Raw genomic sequence first — 18,961 nt, forward strand, 5'->3', positions numbered from 1 at the left:
ATGGGAGGTGAGGGGGAGCCAAGATCCCTCCCCAGCTCCTGTAGACTTGTGCCTGCCCCCGCCCCCACCGGCCATATACCCACAGCCGCCTCCCCAGTGGTCACTGGTGCTGGGTGCCATGGGTGAATCCTTCCCACAGCAACAGGGAGGCAGCTGGGGAGCCTGAGGCCAAGCTTCCCAGAGCCAGCAGGAGGCTAAGGCTTGTTCCCTATGCCAGCCCTTCCCCCAGGATCTCTGAATGCTGGGCTCCCAGATCAGGAAGGGTTCTCCCCCACAGGGCCACTTCAGACCACATAACAAGCCATGTGGCACTGGCTGAGGTCAGGGCTAGTGTGAATAGCCCTATGCTCCTGGATGGCTATAATGACCCAGGACCCTGGGGTTGGTGCACCACTGCTAAAGACTGTGCCCCCTCACACCTGTCTGTAGGTTCAAAGCCCCCTCCTTCAGCAACTGGGGGCAGCCGTTCTGGGGCACAGGCCCATGGGTTTAATCCACCAAGCCCGATATGCCTGGCTGTTCTGGCCCTGGGTCTGGGCCCACCAGCCACCCACAGGTCTGTGCAGTGGGAGTGAGGCTTGCAAGCCAGCCCTATGGGTAGTGGGAAAGATTTCTCTTGCCCCCATCAGCACCTTGACCAGTGCCCTCCTGGCTGAAAGCCCAGCCTCTGGGATGAGGCCTGGGTTTGTGCTGGGGGAGGGGAAGACAGGTGAGGAGGACCTGAGCAGGTGTGGGTTGTGGCTCACTTTGGCCTCTGTCAGGATACAACTGGTACCTCAGGCTGGAGACATGGGGAGGGATGATAGGCAGAGGTACCAGAGGGACCTCTGGTCAAGGAGCACAGTCAGCCCTGGGGGTGGTATCAGTGCCTTGGGCAGGAGCCAGAGACCCCATGGGAAGAGTCTAGTCACATACTGCTGACTGCTGACCAGTTCCTGGGACGCCCACCATGGGTAGAGAGATGACTGGCCATTTGGGTCGCACTGATCTGAATTCCCTAGGCTTTCTCTAGACACATGGCCCTGGGGCTCAGGAGCGGGCATGGCTGGAGACTGTGGACACCTCTGCTGTTGGGGTGAACAGACCTGTCACTCCTGCCTGGGCTGGACTTCTGCCTGAATTGCCCCCCTCAGACCTACCACACATAGGGCATAGGCTTGTGTCAGCTCACCCACCACACCCCTCCAGTAAGGCCATGTACAGGACTGCCTTATCCCTCAGTTCTGGATACCAGCCTCCAAGATCATACTATTAGACATGAGAGGGCCCTTCCCACTGTGTGACCAAAGCCCAACCCCTTGGCTTCTCTTGGCAGTATGTGGATGAGGCAGACACTAAGGCCTCCTGGGATAGCTGGTCACTATCCCTCTGTTGCCCACCTCTCCTGCTCCCTGAGAGGGCACTGTGGGATTCTCACTCAAACCTCTAGAGCTACTAGGAGAATCCAGCTTGGACAAGGGGACCCTTCCACTGTAGCCGGGCTTGGGTGACAGGGACAGGGTTTAACCTGCTCAGAAGCTCCCAGAGGTTCATTTTCCATACTAGAGAGACAGGCTTGTGGTGGCTTTGTTCAGGGAGTCAGTGTGGTACCCTCAGCCACCCAGTCCCTCAACACCGCCTGGGGAGGGATGAGGGGACAAGGGGGCGTGGTCTCGACTGCACCTCAGGGCAGCACAAGGAAGGTCCTATTAGGATCTCAAAGGGCATGCAGCAAAGCTGCTCCTATGCAGGTGCTGCTCCAATGTGACCCTTCCTGGCACACCGAGTGGGCAGCTGGGAGTGTGGTCCCAGTGCCAGGGAGCTGGGGGCGCCGGCCTGCCATCTGCTCTCTCCACAGAGGGCGGCTGCCTGCCCGAGAGGGCTCTGTGCCAGGCCTGCTGAACACTGCTTCCGTCCTGTGGTGTAGACACCAGCACCCCTACCCATTGTACAGATGGGAGAATGGAGGTCAGGGGAAGTTTGGTGGATCCACATCCTGGCAGCCCCTCTAGGACGACCTTTGCCCATAGCCACTGCTTCACCTAGAAGCCCCCAACAGAGGCTACTGGATGTCTTGGCCTACTGTCTACTGTCACCAGCCCTGCGCCCCAAGGAGTCCTTCTGCCCAACTTTATTGCGTATTAGGCAATAATTAATCCGCTTCCTCATCTCTTATTCATCAAAGTCACACACAGCTGCAACTGGGGCCAGCACAGGGAAGGGGCCGACAGCCCATTTCCTGGCAACATCCTCAAGAACCCCACTGGGCCTGCCCATCTCCAAATGCCTCCATTCTTCACACCAGAAGCTTCCTCCCACAAGATGGCTTCCTGGATTTTGCCAGGACATATGCAACTCCCACCTCCAGTAGGCTGCTGGGGACGGTTGAGGTAGTGTGTGCATTATGTAATGGTGGCCCTCACCACAACTCTCACCCTGCTTCCCATGGCCAGTCTCCAGGATGGGAGCCCCAACCTGGAGAGGGGAAGGGACTCAGGCCGAGTGGGACATGCAGCACTGGGACCTGGCCCCCAAGGCTGGATCTGCCCCTTTGCTGACTCCAGAGGGTAGGGTGAATCCCTGTGGCTCCCTAGTGTTCACTGGGGGTGGGGTAAACTAGGGTTCTCTTTCAGTGAGTGTAGATTGGTGGCCTTTGCCTGGGCATCAGCCAGGGCCAGAGCTAGGGCTGGGAATGAGCAGGACGCTCCTGGTCCCTGAGGGCCCAAAGTCTGGTGCAGGGGCAGAACTCCAGAAGACAGGGTCCCCAGGCTATGCCCAAGGCACCAGCACTGGATCCACACCCCTCCCCCACCCCTGCAGGGAATGCGGATCCTTCCAGAGCCACCCACCCGGCAGTGACAGCTAAATTGGGAGCCACTGTTCACACCAGGAGCCCAGCAAGCGGTCAAAACCAGGTGGGGGTAGGAGGGGCACCTGTGAGAGGACCCACAAGTGCCCAGTGGGGTGGGGAAGGCAGGCCTAGGCGTGGCCTTGGCTGCCAGCTGGAGTAGATAGGAGTGGAGGGCAGGGAGCATCATAGACCCTTTCAGGGGCACAGTTAAGGCACGCCTGCTGGGCCAACTCTGGCTCACATCTTGCTTTCCTAGGGCACCTCAGGATACTGAGACCCTCTCTGGGCTGCCATGATCCACTGGGCATGAAGATTTGTTCCATTTCCCAGATGGAGAGGCTGAGGGCAGAGAAGGCCAGCCCAACTTGGAGCTCAGAACTCCCACCCAAAGTGTACTGTGGAAGACGCCCTGGCCCTTCTCCCCTTAAGGCCTTCATCTGCGCTCTTGCTCAGTCATTTAGTCATTTGGTAAACCACTGGGAGGCCGACTCCAGGTCCCTTTATGCCTCTCTGGACTCCACTCCTCTCACCCTTACAGGGTATAGGTGAGGAAACTGAGCCACAGTGAGGATGGCCTTGTCCTGGGGTCCCTCAGCTAATGAATCCAGAACAAAGGGTGTGCCCATGCCAAATGGTCACCCAGAAGCCCACAGGGACTGATGCACTAATAGGGCAGGCAATCTGGACAGTGCCCACTTGGCACTGGCCTGGTGCCCCACATTTTGCTGGGGTAGCTCAGCCCAAGGTCTTGAGGCTCTGCCCCCCAGCAAGTGGCTCTGTACCCCAGGAGGCAGGGGACAGAGAACCCTGCACAGTGGGGTTAGTAGAGCTTTCACCCCATGCCCCATTAGGCTGGACCTGGTCTCATCCTGATCCCTGCCCAGGGCTGCAAGCAGGGAGCAGGGAGATAGAGTCCTGGAGACTGGAGCCCTGGACTGGGGCCCACCGAGTGCAGGTTCTGAGTTTTCGTATCTGTTCAATGGGACTTCTCACCAGCCTCTTTCACCGGGGTAGAAGGGCACGTTTGCAGGACCTGGCATGAGGAGGGGGCTCTGAGGCTGCCACGGTAGCAGGCGGGCCTCTGAGACTGGGGTATTTTTAGCCAGGATTCCTGCTGACAGGCCAGGCTGGCCAAGGTTTGCTGCCAGCCACAGAGGCACTTCTCCTGGCCTGCGTCAGGACATCCAGGGTCTGTCCCCCTAGCCCATCCCCTGCTCAGTGCCCCCACCCCACCAGCCCATCCAGCTGCAGCCCTTCCTGGTAAGGTTGCTGGTTCCTCCCCAGTGGAGGGGGGGCTCTCCCAGGTTAGGCACTCTGAGAACTGAACCTAGACCCTGGTGGTACAGCTGAAAACAGATGAGGGAAGACAGGGGCTCAGAGCCATGAGCTGCCCACTCTCGACCTGCCTGAGGGTTGGGTTGCTGGGAGGCTCTAAGCAATGCCCAGGCTCCTGGCTCTGGCCTCCAAGGCCTGGATGAAGCATGTGCAAGTTCTTCCTGAGGGCCCATTGGCCGCTGCCTCCCACCTGCAGGCCTCCTCTGGAATGTGTGGTCAGCAGAGTAGCCATAGCCACCTGCTCTGGGCCTGGGTCCTCTCCTGGACACCTCTGCTAATTGCTGCCTACCTCCTCTGGCCACTGGGTCTCTCCAGCTGGTCCTGCAGGGTCAGCAGGCTCTGCCCAGGTTCATGTGAGCAGAAGGGCCTACACCTGGGACTGCAGAGCATCTGGCTCAGCCAGGACCACCTTCCTTCCCATAATAAGTGATGACACCTAGAGAGAAGGCCCTCAGCCTGGGCCACTCCCTTGAACACTCCATTTCCAAGGCCCGGGAGGGATTGGAGTTGAGGGGCACAGAACCACAGTTCAGCACGTTGGACAGCTCCACACACTCAGCCTGCTGGGGGCGGGGCCTGGATGGGACTGGGCTGTGGGCGTGGGTCAGAGGAGGTGGTCCTGGGCACATTCTGGACCTCGCTGGAGTTCTGACTGGTTGTTCTCTGAGCAAATCAGGAGGCCCTGCCAAAGTAATTCTGAGGTTCACATGAAAGAAACCCAGGAAAAATGTTAAAATAAGCATACTGAGGGAGACGGGCCATGTGGGATCCTAAAATATATTCTAGAACCACAGTAATTAACACAGCCCATGGACAGTCAGATGATGGGGGGAAAAAAAAACGAAGAAGCTTCCAATGCAAATATGAGGAGGGAGCAGTGTGAAGTCCAGGAGGGGAAAATGGATTATTTAATAAATAATTCAAAACATATAATAAATACATCATCTTAGGACAACTAAACAAACATTTGGGGGAAATTTTTGGACTCCCCACCTCATTCCTTGATACTAAAATAAGTTCCAAATGGGCCAAAGCTTTGAAGTAAAAAAGAAACCATAAAACTACCAGAAATAAAAAAAAGATAACCTCGAATCATTCTAAGAATTATACAAAAACCAGAAGCCATAAAATATGAGATGGATATATTCAACCTCATAAAAATAAAAGGCAGATGCATGGCAGTGGGAGGGGGGCACACAATAAAAAGATAAACAACATACTGTGGGAATACTGGCGACTCATCTCACAAAAGGCCACTGTTGGCTATATATGATGAATTCTTACAAATCTAAGAAAAGACCAACAGCCCAAGAGAAGGGTGACCAAGATATGAAATGAACCCATCAAAATAGGTTCAACTTGACTCAGTATAAGAAAGATGCCAAATTAATTGACCGTGAAATGCAGTCCTCCCACCCCCTGGCAGGGCAGCAGAGTTCATTAGGGGGAGGAACTGTGCCAGAGAGGGGTCCACAGGTGAGGCCGTGGGGGTGAGGGGGCCCACAGGTACTGCTGTGGGGGTGAGGAGGGCTGCAGGTAGGGCTGGGGGCTTCAGGTAGCTGGAGGTGGGCTGATTCATCCCCTCCCGGATTTCCCCCCCAACACACAGGCAGGGCAGGGGTTCTTGGGGCTACCTGTGTGGAGCTGCCTCCAGATGCCTCGTCCTCACTGCGCTGTGCTGAAGACCTGCTCAATCTCTCATCCTGCTGTCCTGTTTCTCAGCAGAAGTGCCAGATTAATCGGGGTGCATGGAGGCCCTGCTCCACCCCCAGCCCCCATCACAGCCCCTCATCACAAGCTCCACTGCCCCCACCTCAGGGTCTAGTCAGCTTTACCCACATTGCTTTATCACATCCCAGCTGTCCCCACTCGTCACAGGTGGCTGTCAAATCCCTGGCCTCCCACAGACTGCAGTGTCCCCAGGCAGTTCCTTCTCTTCCCAGCCTCAGTTACCCGGTTGGTGAAAGGGGTGAGACGTACCTCTTAGGAGGGAGAATTAATAAGAATGTGGGAGGTAGGAGGGCAGGATAGGGGGTCCCAGAGTGGGTCGGGGTCCCTGAGTTTGCAGGTCCTGCCTAGGGATATCTATCTGGGAGGTGCAGTGACAACAGTCCTTTGGAGAAGAGGTGGGCAAACCGGGAGGTCTGCCAGGAGGAGCCAGATAGCTGGCCCCTGAATGCTGGGCCAGCATGGCCAAGGCTAGCTGACTGCTCCTCAGGAACCCACTTGCCTGGTTTTGCCTGCACACCCCCCTTGCCCATGACCAAGGAAGACTACTTGACCAGCTTGCTGGGTGGCCCCTGGGGCTGAGCTTCAGGGACCGGAGTGAGGCCAGAGCTGCTCTCACGAGGCAGAGCGTGTGGGTCCTTCCTGCCCCATAACTCACCAGCTTGTCTTGTCCTGCCTGGCAGAGCTTCCTAGTGAAAAGGTTACCTTTTTACCTGAGGCTGTCTCGAGGAGGGAGGATGGCAATAGGGTGGGGAGCAGGGAATGAGGCTCGGGTGTGAGACCTGAGGGGAAGCACCCCCAGAAGCCACTCCACCTGGCAGCTCAGGGAGCAGACTCTGCTCCCCGGGCCCTGGGACAGGGAGACCCAGTCTGTGGGGCCCAGGCTCCTGGGAGGGGGGTTGTTCAGCCCCAAGAGCTTCTGGCCACAGCCCAAAATGGGAAGAAGCTATGCCACATGCTTGTTGGTGTTTGTTTGTTGCTCTGGATGTGGCAGCCACCTGGGTTTTTGTCACAGATGAGGAGACCAAAGCCCAGGAGTGTCCCCAGGAAGTGTCCAGGAAGTAAGGAGTGGGGAAGGGCCGTGACCAGCCAGGTGGAGGGTCACTGTCCATCTTCTCCAGGCCTGACTCCCAGGGAGCCCCTGGACGCCTGGTGGGCTACAGAGCCCGGTTGACAAATACAACTCTGTGCCCCTTTGTTCTTAGGGAGTTTCAATGACTAAAAGGCAGCTCCTACAATAGAAAAAGGACATCAGGTAAAAACTAGAGAAAGAGGAATAAAGTATGGGCTTCAGTTGATAATAAAGTATCAGCATTGGTTCATCAATTAGACACACTGAGTAGGATGTAAACAATAGGGGAAGCTGTGTGTGCTGCTTCTGGGAACTCTGTGTTATCCTCTCAATTTTTCTGTAAATACAGAACTGTTCTGAAATCTAAACGTTTATTTTAAAAATTAAAAGAACAGATAGATTTGTCAGCAAAAGCTTTGACTCTATAGAATAGAGCAGGACACCCTCCTCCGTGACAAACCAGGCTCTATGCACCTGTTTCCACCCAGTTGAGCCCAGTTCTGTGCTGGCCACTTGGGGGCTTTGACCAGAAAATTCTGCCATAGATATTAAAAAAAATTTTTTTTTGTCTCTTTGCTATTTCTTGGGCCGCTCCCACGGCATGTGGAGGTTCCCAGGCTAGGGGTCCAATCGGAGCTGTAGCCACCGGCCTACGCCAGAGCCACAGCAACGGGGGATCCGAGCCGCGTCTGTAGCCTACACCACAGCTCACGGCAACGCCGGATCGTCAACCCACTGAGCAAGGGCAGGGACCTAGTCGGATTCGTCAACCACTGCACCACGACGGGAACTCCTAAAAAAAATTTTTTTTTATTATCATTGATTTACAATGTTCTGTCAATAGCTGCTGTACAGCAAAGTGACCCAGCTATATATATATATATATACACATACATTCTATTTCTCACATTATCCTCCATCATGTTCCATCACAAGTGACTAGATATAGTTCCCTGTGCAGCAGGATCTCATTGCTTATCCACTCCAAATGCAATAGTTTGCATCTACTAACCTCAACTCCCAGTCCATCCTACTCCTCCCCCTCCCCCTTGGCAACCACATTTTGTTCTCCACGTCCATGAGTTTGTTTCTTTTCTGCAGATAGGTTCATTTGTACCGTATATCAGATTCCAGATATAAGTGGTATCATATAGTATTTGTCTTTCTCTTTCTGACTTTCTTAGTATGAGAGTCTCTGGTTCCATCCATGTTGCTGCAAATGCTGTAGATTATTTTAGTTGCTTGAGTCTGAGGAGATGATTAAAGGGTGGATTGTCGGGAAGTAAAGAGTGCGAGTGGTGCCCAGGGCATAGAGAAAGCGCAAGCACCTCAAAGGCCCCGTGACACCCGATGGGATGACTCAAAGACAGATAGCACACGTGGAGGCAAGAGGGGGCACGGCTGGGTGCTGTGGGCGGGGCACATGGAGGGAGGGACGGCATCTCCCCAGGCCTGTGTCCCCCAGCCTCAGGGACCCTGCAGTTACTCAGAAGCAGACAGCCCACTGTGTAGATGGAGATTTTGGCTAGGGAGTGGGGATGGTGGGGCCAGAGTCTTGCGGCCACCATGTGGTTCCCTGCAGCCCTCACAGGCCAAGCATCACGCTGGGCTGCAGAGAGAGAAAGGGAACCAAGGACCAGCACACCTCAGTTTCCCTCATTGTCTGTAACTTGAAAGGAGATCCCTGTAGAAGCGCACCTGTTCCCAGGGGCCTAGAGGAGACCCCACCAGAGTGAGAGGCAGTGGGTGGACCAGTCCCAGCTGAGTCCAGCCTTCAGCTGGACGGAGAGAGGAGGTAGCATGTGCTGCCAGCCCTCCCAGCTACCCCCACCCAGCCGGCCCGCCAGGAGAGGAGGGAAGCCTTGAAGTGCCAGGCCTTTGAATTGCCGTCTCCATGGCAACGCGTGGGCACAAAGGGCTGGGCCTGAGCAGGCGGCTGCGCAAAGCTGGAAGGAGGAAGGAATCTTTTATTTATGGGGATGAAGCACTGGGGAGCTGGGCTGCACCCATGCCTGGGGCCAGACCAAGGTCTTGAGGCTGTGCACTCTGCCTGTAGCTGGAGCCCCTGAGCCAGCACCTGCCTGGTGCACAACCCAGTCACCTGGCTAGTTCAGGAGTATGAAGCATGGGCAAATTGAAGGAGCAAGAGTCCAGCCCATACCCAGCCTGAGGAGCAATGGCAGAGGCGAGGGGTTGAGGTAGCCCCCCACTTCCAGGGCACCCCAGTCTATAGGGCATATTTGCCAGGACAGGTCCATGCCAGGTACTAGGACAGGTACAGGTGTGAGGACATGTGGCCAGACCAGGTGCTACAGAAACAGAACTCAGGTGCTACAAAAGGGCCTCTCAGAAGAGGAGGCTTAAAGGAGCCAGACGTGGGCAGCAGGAACCACCCATGCAGAGACCATGGGTCAGAACAAAGCTGCCAAACTCTAAGGGTAGGAAGGAAGCCAGGAGCCAGGGGAGAGGGTGGCAGCCTAGTCCCCTGCAGCCTCTCCTGTACCCCTACCTGGCCACGGGCACCAGGCCTCAGAAATCAGGTGTCTTGGCCACCAGGCGTGGGTCCTGCCTGCTTCCAGCGCAGCCACCGTCCACTCTCGGGTTCCAGCCACCACCCCCATCTTCCCTCCAGTTCGTCCCCTCAGTTCCTCAGTGTTCATTTTGTTCTCTGAGGCCCCCCAGTGCAGGAAACTGCACCCAGGGTGCATGAGGGGGTTCTGACCCCAAAGACCCAGGAGCAATGCAGAAACTACTATCATGAGCAGAGATTTCATTTTACTTTTTTAAAATATCTGAGCTGGAGTTCCCGTTGTAGCTCAGTGAGTTAAAAACCTGACATAGTGTCTGTGAGGGTACAGGTTTGATCCCTGGCCTCAGTAGGTTAAGTATCCAACTGGCTCTTATTCAACCCCTAGCTTGGGAACCTCCATATGCCACAGGTGCAGCTGTAAAAAAAATAAAATAAAATATCTGAGCCAGACTGAAGAGAGAAACAGAGAGATGGAGGTGAATGTCATAGCCCTGCAGGTGTCTCCCCAGACCTACCCCACAACAGTTCCTCACTCCTCCTGGAAGCAGCCCTTGTAAATGTCTAGGTTGAGGCAATATTTTGTGAAATCAGGAGGATCAAACTGGAAATTCAAACCCAGCATGTCCGATGAGCTACACACATGTCCTCTGAGGTGAGAGAGGGATGCTGAGGTACCAGAACCTTGGATTTCAATGAGGAACCAAATCTCGGTGCTACAGAGGGCTTGTGGGGCAACATACCTCACTCTACCGGAGGCCTAGGCTGACCTGTATGGGAAGATGCCACCCTTTGGGGAGCCAGGGAACCTGGAGCCCAAGACCCAAGTGGCCCATCTGAGCTTTTGTGCTTTCCACAGCCCTAGGTCCTGGACCCCTGCACACCAGCCCCAGCAAAGCTTAGGGCAGCTGGGGCTGTTTCCTCCCTTCGTGTCTGGGTACCACTCCCTCACACCCCTGCCTGAGCCAGGCTGTCTCCCTCCTGGTGGCCTTTGGGTCAGTTTGGTCTCCTTAAGTTCCACTTTGAGGTCTGAGCCCTGAGTCAGGAGAGTGAGGGCTCCAGGGGAGCAGGCAAGACTGAAGGGACAGGCCCAAGTGAACAGTGAAACAATAAGGCCAAGCCCTAGGCTGGGACCAGCAGAGGGAGCAGAGCTTGCGGATGATGATAGCAAATTCAAAACACCACCCATGGGGTGGAGGGCACTGAAGCGCCAAGCCTGGGCTTGTGGGAAGCACCTGTGCAGGTTCTGGAACCAGCAGCCTTGAAGGGATGATCTCCCCATCACTGAAGGACGTAGGGACTGACCTTCTGCTGGGGTGACAAGATTCTGCAGCCTTCAAGATGCTGGGTCCAGGAGTTTCTGCTGTGGTGCGATGGGATTGGCGGCATCTCTGGAGTGCTAGGAAGCAAGTTTGATCCCAACCTGACACAGCGGGTTAAGGATACAGCGTTGCTGCAGCTGTAGCATAGGTGGCAACTGTGGCCCGGATCTGATTCCTAGCCTGGGAGTTCCATATGCTGTAGGGAACCCAAAAAAGGAAAAAAAAGAAAAGAAAAAAAGCAGATGTTGGGTCCAGGAATCCTCAGGCCCAGGGCGCAGTCACATCTGCCCCCCTCCACCTTTAGGTAGAAGGTGGCCTCTGAGGATGCTTGCCAGGCCCTTGAGGCCAAGTTTTGCTTCATGAAGGCGCTGCCTGCCTATGGCCATGCTGGCCCGCTGGCAAGCAGGGTCCCCGAGCTGCTGGGAGGTGCGTTCTTTAGGACTTGTGGTGCAGAGGCAACAAAAACTGCTTGATGGCCCCTGAGATGTGTTCGTCGTGTGCCACTCAAAATGTGCTAGAGCTTCACCCCCCTCCTGGGGGCAGGGGCAGGATTGCAGGAGGCAAACCCTGCACTGGGCTCTAAGATGGGCCAAGATTGTCCAGGGGGTGACCCATGGGGGTTGGAGGCGTGGACAGGGGAGAGAGAGTTCTCTGCAGGAGGCAGGCAGCAGGTGAGAGGCCTGAAGGGGAGGTGGGAGAGGGGTGCTAGCATGGGGTCGGGGAGGAGTGAGGTCTGATCTCCCTCTTCAGCCTCAGCTGGTGGTCTGGGTGTCCTTGAGGGGCAGCAAAGACGCTCTGTAGGGTGGCTCCATGGCTCTCTGCTGCCCTCTGCTGACCCATTCGGTCACTGTGGGCCTGGATGGTCAGCTCCCCAGAACCCACAAGGGCCTGGACCCTGGGAGAGCAGGCTAGGAAGTGCCAGGGGAAGGCACAGGTTGAGTAGCTAAGTTCTGAGGGAGGTTGTGCCCACCTCTGTGCCCTGCCTCATCCTGGCCAGGAGGCCCTGGTGGACTCTGTGGGACAGCCTGGGGGCCACCACCACTGCCACACAGTGGCTCAAGAGGAAAGGGCTCAGAGATGCTGGGCTGCCACCCAGCATCTCAGAACAGCAGGGGCCAACCTGTCATGTGCTACCCAGGAGGGGGACAGGAAACCCCACCCAGAGCACCCCAGCCCCCTACAGGCACTGAGGCGCCCCATCTGGGCCCTTGGTGGGGGCCTAAGGAGAGGTTAAGGGAGGAGCTTCTTGCACCTTCTGCCCCCAAACTCACCCTGAACATGACCCTGCTCCCCCAGCCCCCTCCCAGTATGGGGCTCACCCCCAGACCCCCTCTGTGAGGACCTACGTGTTGAGGGGATGTATCTTTATGGCGGATCTTTCTCTGTGTGCCCCAGAGCTCTGTACACAAATAAGGAATACCGTCAGTCTTTTTTTTTTTCTTTTCTTTTCTTTTTACAGCTGCACCCAATGGCATATGGAAATTCCTGGGCCAAATGTGAAATCGGAGCTGCAGTTGCCAGCCATGCCACAGCCACAGCAACACCAGATCTGAGCCACATCTGCAAACTCACTGTAGCTTGCAGCAACACCAGATCCTTAACTCACTGAGCGAGGCCAGGGATTGAACCCACATTCTCACTGACACTATGTTCTTAACCCACTGAGCCATGATGGGAACTCCCTGTCAATATCAATGGTATTTGATCCCTGGTTAAGACAGGCCTGTGGGCTGTTCTGGAAGCATAGGCGCTGACCTGTGCTGAGCTGAGGCAGGGTCTTCACCTGTGTGAACCCAGGGCTGTAAAGGGCTCAGGGTGATTCTGTTTGCTAAGAAGCCCTCAGTGCCCTGGGCCTCCTCCCATCCCACCACGGCCCCCTCAGGCTCCTGAGGCTCCCTTACCCCCTGAAGTTACTCAGAATCTTCCCTGCTCTTCAGGGGGTGTCAGATCCTCATCTCCCATGCTGTTTCTCCTGAGCCTGCCCACCCTGGCTGGTTGCAGAGGTCCTGTGCAGAACAAACCCTTGCAGGCTGCTGTGGGGACAGTGCTGGAGGCAGCTCTCAGCTTCCATGGGCCTCTGTACCCACTGCGCAGCTGTGAGCCAGAGCAGGGCTTTCCAGTGCCTTGACAACTCGCCCTGAGGCAGCCCCATCCCTGCAGCGGTCCTACGTGGCCAGCAGGTCCCTCTGAGGACACGGATGCTGAGAAGCGCCAGGAAGGCGGGAGCCTGGAGCCAGGAGGGGTGGGAAGTTCCAGCAGGGAGGGCGGGTATGCACACACAAGCAGTGTGCTGGGGGTGCAGGTATGTGGGGGGCGGGGGAGTCTGCGCACAGACACTTGAAATGTGTGTTCACATGTGTCACACCTGCAAAGAAGAAACTGCAGAGAGATGCACCTGCATTTAGCCTTGGCTTCCCTCCCTGGGTTTGGGATCTCAGGCAGTGCTGTTCTTTCTGCTGCCTTTCCATGTGTTTATCAAGAGGTCTACAAGAAGCACAGGATAGCTCTATAATCAGAAAGAAAACAAGCTTTTTCAAAACATCAGGTGGTGTTCAAAGCACACAAAGACCTCTGAGAGGCTGGGAGTAAGGCCTGGGTGGTCCAGATCGAGGTTCCAGGAAACTGGGAGGAGGACTAAAGCAGGAACAGGGCTTCACTGGCACTGGGGGAACCCGCAAGGCTCTGTTTTAGAATCATGTGCATGTGTGTGTATGTGTGTGTGTGTGTGTGTGTGTGTGTGTGTGTGTGTGTGTGTGTGTGTGTGTGTGGCATTTCTCACCAGCCATCCTGTCCTCACCACTCCCCTCCTGGATAGAGGTGGGAACTTCCTGCCCTGTCCTACAGCCTGTTCTGCCCAGAGTGCCCAACTGAGTTGCTCCAGACCCACCCTTGGGCCTCAGGGGTCTCACAGGTGCTAGCCTGGAGTGGGCACCCTGGCTCCCCAGGCTCAGCCCTCAGAGAAGGCACAGACCCTCCAGCGCCCACAGCATCCTGCTTCCCCTTCAGCCTCCCCAGTCAGCAGCATCTGAATGGACACACCCCTTGAGTATAACACGGACCGCAAGGGGGCCGGGTTGTCTGTGCCTTGGTGTCCGCCTCTCCAGAACAGCTGGATGCACAGGAGGACAAGAGCTTTGTGCTCTGCTGGGAGCAGGGAGGCCAAGGTCAGCATTGCTGAGTACCTGGAGGTACAGCTCGTACCAACGTCAAAGTGTGGCCGGAGCAAGGAAGGAAAATCGATGTTGAGCTGAGGGACTGTCCACAGCCGCAGCTGCACGTGTGCAGGGACAGGGTGGGGGCGGGGCTGGGACAGGGCTGGGGGCGCCAGACCCACCCCAGCTTTAAAGGCTGCTGCACCTTTCCACCTCCTATGAGAACTTGGGAAAGGGGCAGCCAGGTGAACAGCACCCCGGGAGCCCGTCCACGTGGGCCCGCATGTCCCACCGTCCCTTGGGGGTAGTCAGGCTCCTAGCCCAGCTGGAGCAGAACTGCTGACTGAGCACTGGGGCGGATCCTGGGGAGGAGCGAGGGCCTTGAACAGCAGTTCAGAGACACTCCAGGCCAGCACCAGCCATGCCAGCGAACCAATCTTCAAAAAATTCTGGCTAACCTGGGTTGAAGGGCACCGGTGAGGGGTCGGCTTAGAGGCCTGCATCTCTGTCTCCAACTGGCCTTGATTATTACGCTTTACAAAATAAGCTATAGGGTTATTTTATGGCATTATTACTTTCATAAAAAATTATGCCATCACTTTATAAAAGAGCAATCCCGATACAAAAACACTACTATAAAAAACAAAGGTCACCCACAGTCCCTGCTTCCTCCATTCATGTGTTCTCTCCCCACTCCCACCCCTTTCTGTGGCCTTTGTGGGCACACAGCTTTGCCTATGCCGGCGCTCCCCACCCCTGTGAAGCAGGGACACATGTCCCTGTGGCCAGCACACAAAAGACTCGTTATCATCAGCCCTTCAGCCCCTGTGGTGACATTTAAGGATGTCCCAAATCTGCTTTATCAGGGGGCTCTGGCAGAAGCCCCATCACACTGAGCCCACGAAGGACCCAGTGTGCTGCACTGACCCTGCTGCCAGGTGACCTTCAGTGAGACCTTGGGCTGAAAAGCCTCTATGCAGCCCAGGGAGACAGCTCTGCAGTCCCTGAGAGGTGCTGGGGCAGCAGAGGAACCTTCAGTCATCAGGTGTGCAGCCCCCACCTGTCCCTGACCCTAGGGAACCCATCTCAGTGACCCAAGTGCAAGTTCTGATGTAACTACTGTTGGGGGACAGCCAGGGCAGGGAGCCCCTGAGGGTTCCCCAGGCCCAGACCCCAGGAGAGGCTGTGGTTTGGTGCCCCCAATTCAGGAGCTGTAAGGGACAAGAGCTCAGGGGGAACCAGGCACAACTCAGTACTGCTGGAGGGAGATGGGGCCAGGGCGGGGAGCCACTATGCTGAAGTGTCAGAAGTCAGAAGCACAGTCTGCAAGCCCCCTCCCCCCCAGGTATCCTGCTGGCTGGAAGATGCTCAGGCTGCAACCACTGATAGAGCAGGACCACCAGCCTCCTCATCTTGGGCCAGGTCTTGCTGTCACCCCCTGAATTCCCAGCTCTCCTGTACCAATCCAGCATTTCCTGATCTCAATTCAGCTGTTGCCTTTAGGAAGCTGCCTAGTCACCACACAGGTGCCCAGGAAGCACAGCCAGTGCCGAGGCCATTGCCAGTGGCTGGCTTGGGACACACAGCCCTGCCAGGCCCTGGGGACTCTGGGCAAGCTAATCCCTACACACTGGGGGCCTCCCTCCTTGGGGAGAGACTGCCATGGACAGGGAGCTTGTGGGTCCCACCTGTGCAAGTTGCCATGTGGGTCCAAAGCCACGAAGGGCTGGTCATGTAATCCTGACTTGGGCCAGCTCCTCAGGAATGTCCAGGACGTCAGCCAGAGCCCCTGCTTTGCCTTTTCTTTCTATGGCTATTATTCACACACTTAAAACATATATTTTTTTTTTATCACAGAAGTCACACATGCTTGTAAGGAATAATAAGCTCAAAGAAGACAGGTGTATAAAGGCACAGGTGCCTATATCTGCCTACTGCACCTTCCCTGAGAGATTTCGGGGCCCTGGGCACCTGCAAAGACCACCCAAGCAGCCTATCACAGGCACCATCCTACACCTGCCCCCTGGCCTTGGGGAGGTATCGACTGGGTCCCCTAGAGGAGCCGGGTCATGTTCCCCAGGGAGGTTCCCATCTGGGCTGGGGTGTCACCGGGCTGGAGCAGAGAGGGCATGGCTGGCCCAGTGTCACCAAGAGTCCTGGCTTTTGGGTGACCCCAGAAGACCATGTGGTGTGTCTCTCACATCCCTCCTAGGCTCACAGAGTGTGTGTGTGTCACCCAGTGAGGACTGCAGGTAGGGAGACCAAAGCCACAGCTTCCCAGGATGGCCTTGCCTATGAGACTTGGCCCAGGACCTGTTGGCTATCCACAAGGTCCAGGTCCTTGGTGACCTGACAGCACCCCCCAGGGGAATATTCATCATGTAGGAAGCCTGGGTAGGGGACACTGCCACGTCTGTGTCTCCAGGACTAGTGCCAGAAGGGTATCCCCTTCCACATGGGACTCCCCACCTGTAACCTGCTCATCTCTGAACGCTGAGGTCCCTGGGGGCTCCCTCCTGACCAGCAGGAGGCCTGGTCTCCTGAAATTTCCCTGCACCTTGAAGGTGCCCTGTGCAGGTGACAAGAGCACACCTGGTTTGTCAGGTGTTTAGTGGATGCTCCCCAGTGCCCAATGAATCTTGGCAGCAATCCTGAGGGAGTGTTGCTATTATTGTTTCCCCAGGGGATAGGTCCCAGCGAGTTCCTGTCGTGGCGCAGTGGTAATGAACCCAACTAATATCCTAATATCTATGAGGATGCAGTTTGGATCCCTGGCCTCGCTCAGTGGGTTAAGGATTGGGCATTGCCATGAGCTGTGGCGTAGGTCACAGACTTGGCTCAGATGCTGTGTTGCTTGGCTGTGGTGTAGGCCAGCATCTACAGCTCCAATTCGACCCCTAGCCTGGGGACTTCCACATGCTGTGAGTGTAGCCCTAAAAAGACAAAAAAAAAACAAAAACAAAAACAAAAACAAAAAACCCTGGGGAGAGGACCTCTACCTGGCCCAAAGCCACTGTCTGTGTCCTCGCTCTGCAGTCCCCGTACCAGCGTGTGGGGTGTGTCTAGGACACAACCACAGCTGGGTCGCCGTGGGCTGCCATTACCATTGCCAAGTTACTCCAGTCTTTGTGTGTGTGCTTGGTCCTGTTAAAGGTGTCTGGAGCCCCGAGCTGACTGTCCTATTTGAGGGAAGGACTCCATCTCACTGACCTCAGCCACACACGTGTATCCACCAGCCTTGAGCCTGCTTCATGCCTGCCCTTCCATCACCAGAGGCTTCAGGTCCCTCGGGCTTCGTTCCCTTTCAAGGCCTGAGCCTGGGCCAAGGCCCACATTCCTGCATCCCTGGCCTGCAGGTGCCCCGCCTAGTGCCAGCCAGCTCCACAGATGGAGTCTGACAACTGGAAAAGGTGGAAGAGGACTCTGGGGACAGTAACCCTGGCTTCGAATCCTGCAGTGGGCCCTTGGGCGGGTGGTCCTGCCCTTCTGAGCCTCAGTTTTCTCTGCATAAAATGGAGCAGCAGTCGTAACTCCCCGAGGGGAAGGGTGTGATTGTCATGCTTGTCAGCATGTAGAAGACAATTTGATTTCACAGAGAAAGAATCTGGGACGGGGCGGGGGGGACCTGAGTGCCTTTCCTCACACATATTGAAAGTCACCACACAAAGCAGCCAGTGTAGTGAAGCGTAACGACATTCACGTAAACACAGTAGCTTGTTCTAGGCCTGAGCAATCTTAATGTCAGGAAATGCAATCATATTTTACTAGCTCTGAAAAAAAAATGACTAAAATCACAGAGTTAAATAGAGCTTGGACAGAATCTGTGAACGCTGGCAGGGGGTAGGATAAAGGGATAATGTGCCAATGAGGGAATTTACGCTCTGGGGGAGCAAACACTGGCCTGTGTTCGGTGCAGGCCGATAATAGGAAGACAAGCCCCAAATTAAACAAATGTGAATGAAATTCTCTGTGTGCAGATGGAGCAAATATATCAGTACAAATGGGTACAGAGCAAGCAGCAAAATGTAATAAATTGCAATGAGTCTGACGTGGAGCCACAATTCAGGCAAATATTTCAGGAAATACAGGAAGAGGCATAGGGCAAAATAATAACTTTGACAGAGTGCCAATGTCATGTTCATGGATGAAATGAAAACAAACATTTCACTGCATGTCTGTAGGAGAAGGGGCGCAGGAGGAACTCAAGGAGGCTCTCTGGGAAGAGCTGGACCACAGGAATGTGCAAAGAGGGGGGGGGCCTGAGATGGCCAGGCTGGCCACTCACCAGGGTCTGTGGCCTGGCTGCTTCTTCCTTGAAGCCCCTGGCCTTGCTGACTGGCCCTCCTCAGGGGGGTTGACCAGCAAGTGACTGCCACATGACCAGGTCCCCTGAGGTCTGGCCCTCTCAGATCTGCCTCAACCTCCTGAGCTGGAGGACAGGGGTCCAGGGCTGACGTGAGGTGAGGAACCCAGTGCGACCTCCCCGCACGAGGCAGGGCTGAACATACTCCTGTGGACTGACCACCACATGACTGTGCTGCCTCCTCTGTGAGGTTGGCCTGGAACTTGCCTTGACCTTGTCAGCTGTGTTTTGCCTTAGACTCTATCCTTTATTTCTTGAGTCAGAGCAGAGATGGAGAGACAATGTGCGGGAAGTTCAGCCCATGAGCTGACCTGGCATTTCACATGTGCAATCATTTTGCCAAATGTGGACAATTATCAACCTTCTTCATTATCAGTGCAGTGAACCGTGGTACAGCTGGTGGTGCCACGGTACCCTCACCACTCTGGCCACTAAAACAAGCACATTAGAGTGATGTCACTGGCAGGGGCAGACAAAATCCAGATTATCCTGGAAATGGGCTGAGCATGGTACCAGGCTGGTGGGGAGGGTTGGAGTCGGGTTCAGCTCCAGCCCTGTGTGTTGGCTGGGAGCGCAGACTCACACCGACTGGTGTGTATATCACCAGGTACCTGCGAAACTGCTCAGCTGCA

The sequence above is a fragment of the Sus scrofa genome, chromosome 14, assembly GCF_054392235.1.
Source record: "Sus scrofa isolate SSC_HxYL_T2T_F1_AM1 chromosome 14, Sscrofa_HxYL_maternal_Yorkshire_Landrace_v2.0, whole genome shotgun sequence".
Classification (NCBI taxonomy): domain Eukaryota; kingdom Metazoa; phylum Chordata; class Mammalia; order Artiodactyla; family Suidae; genus Sus; species Sus scrofa.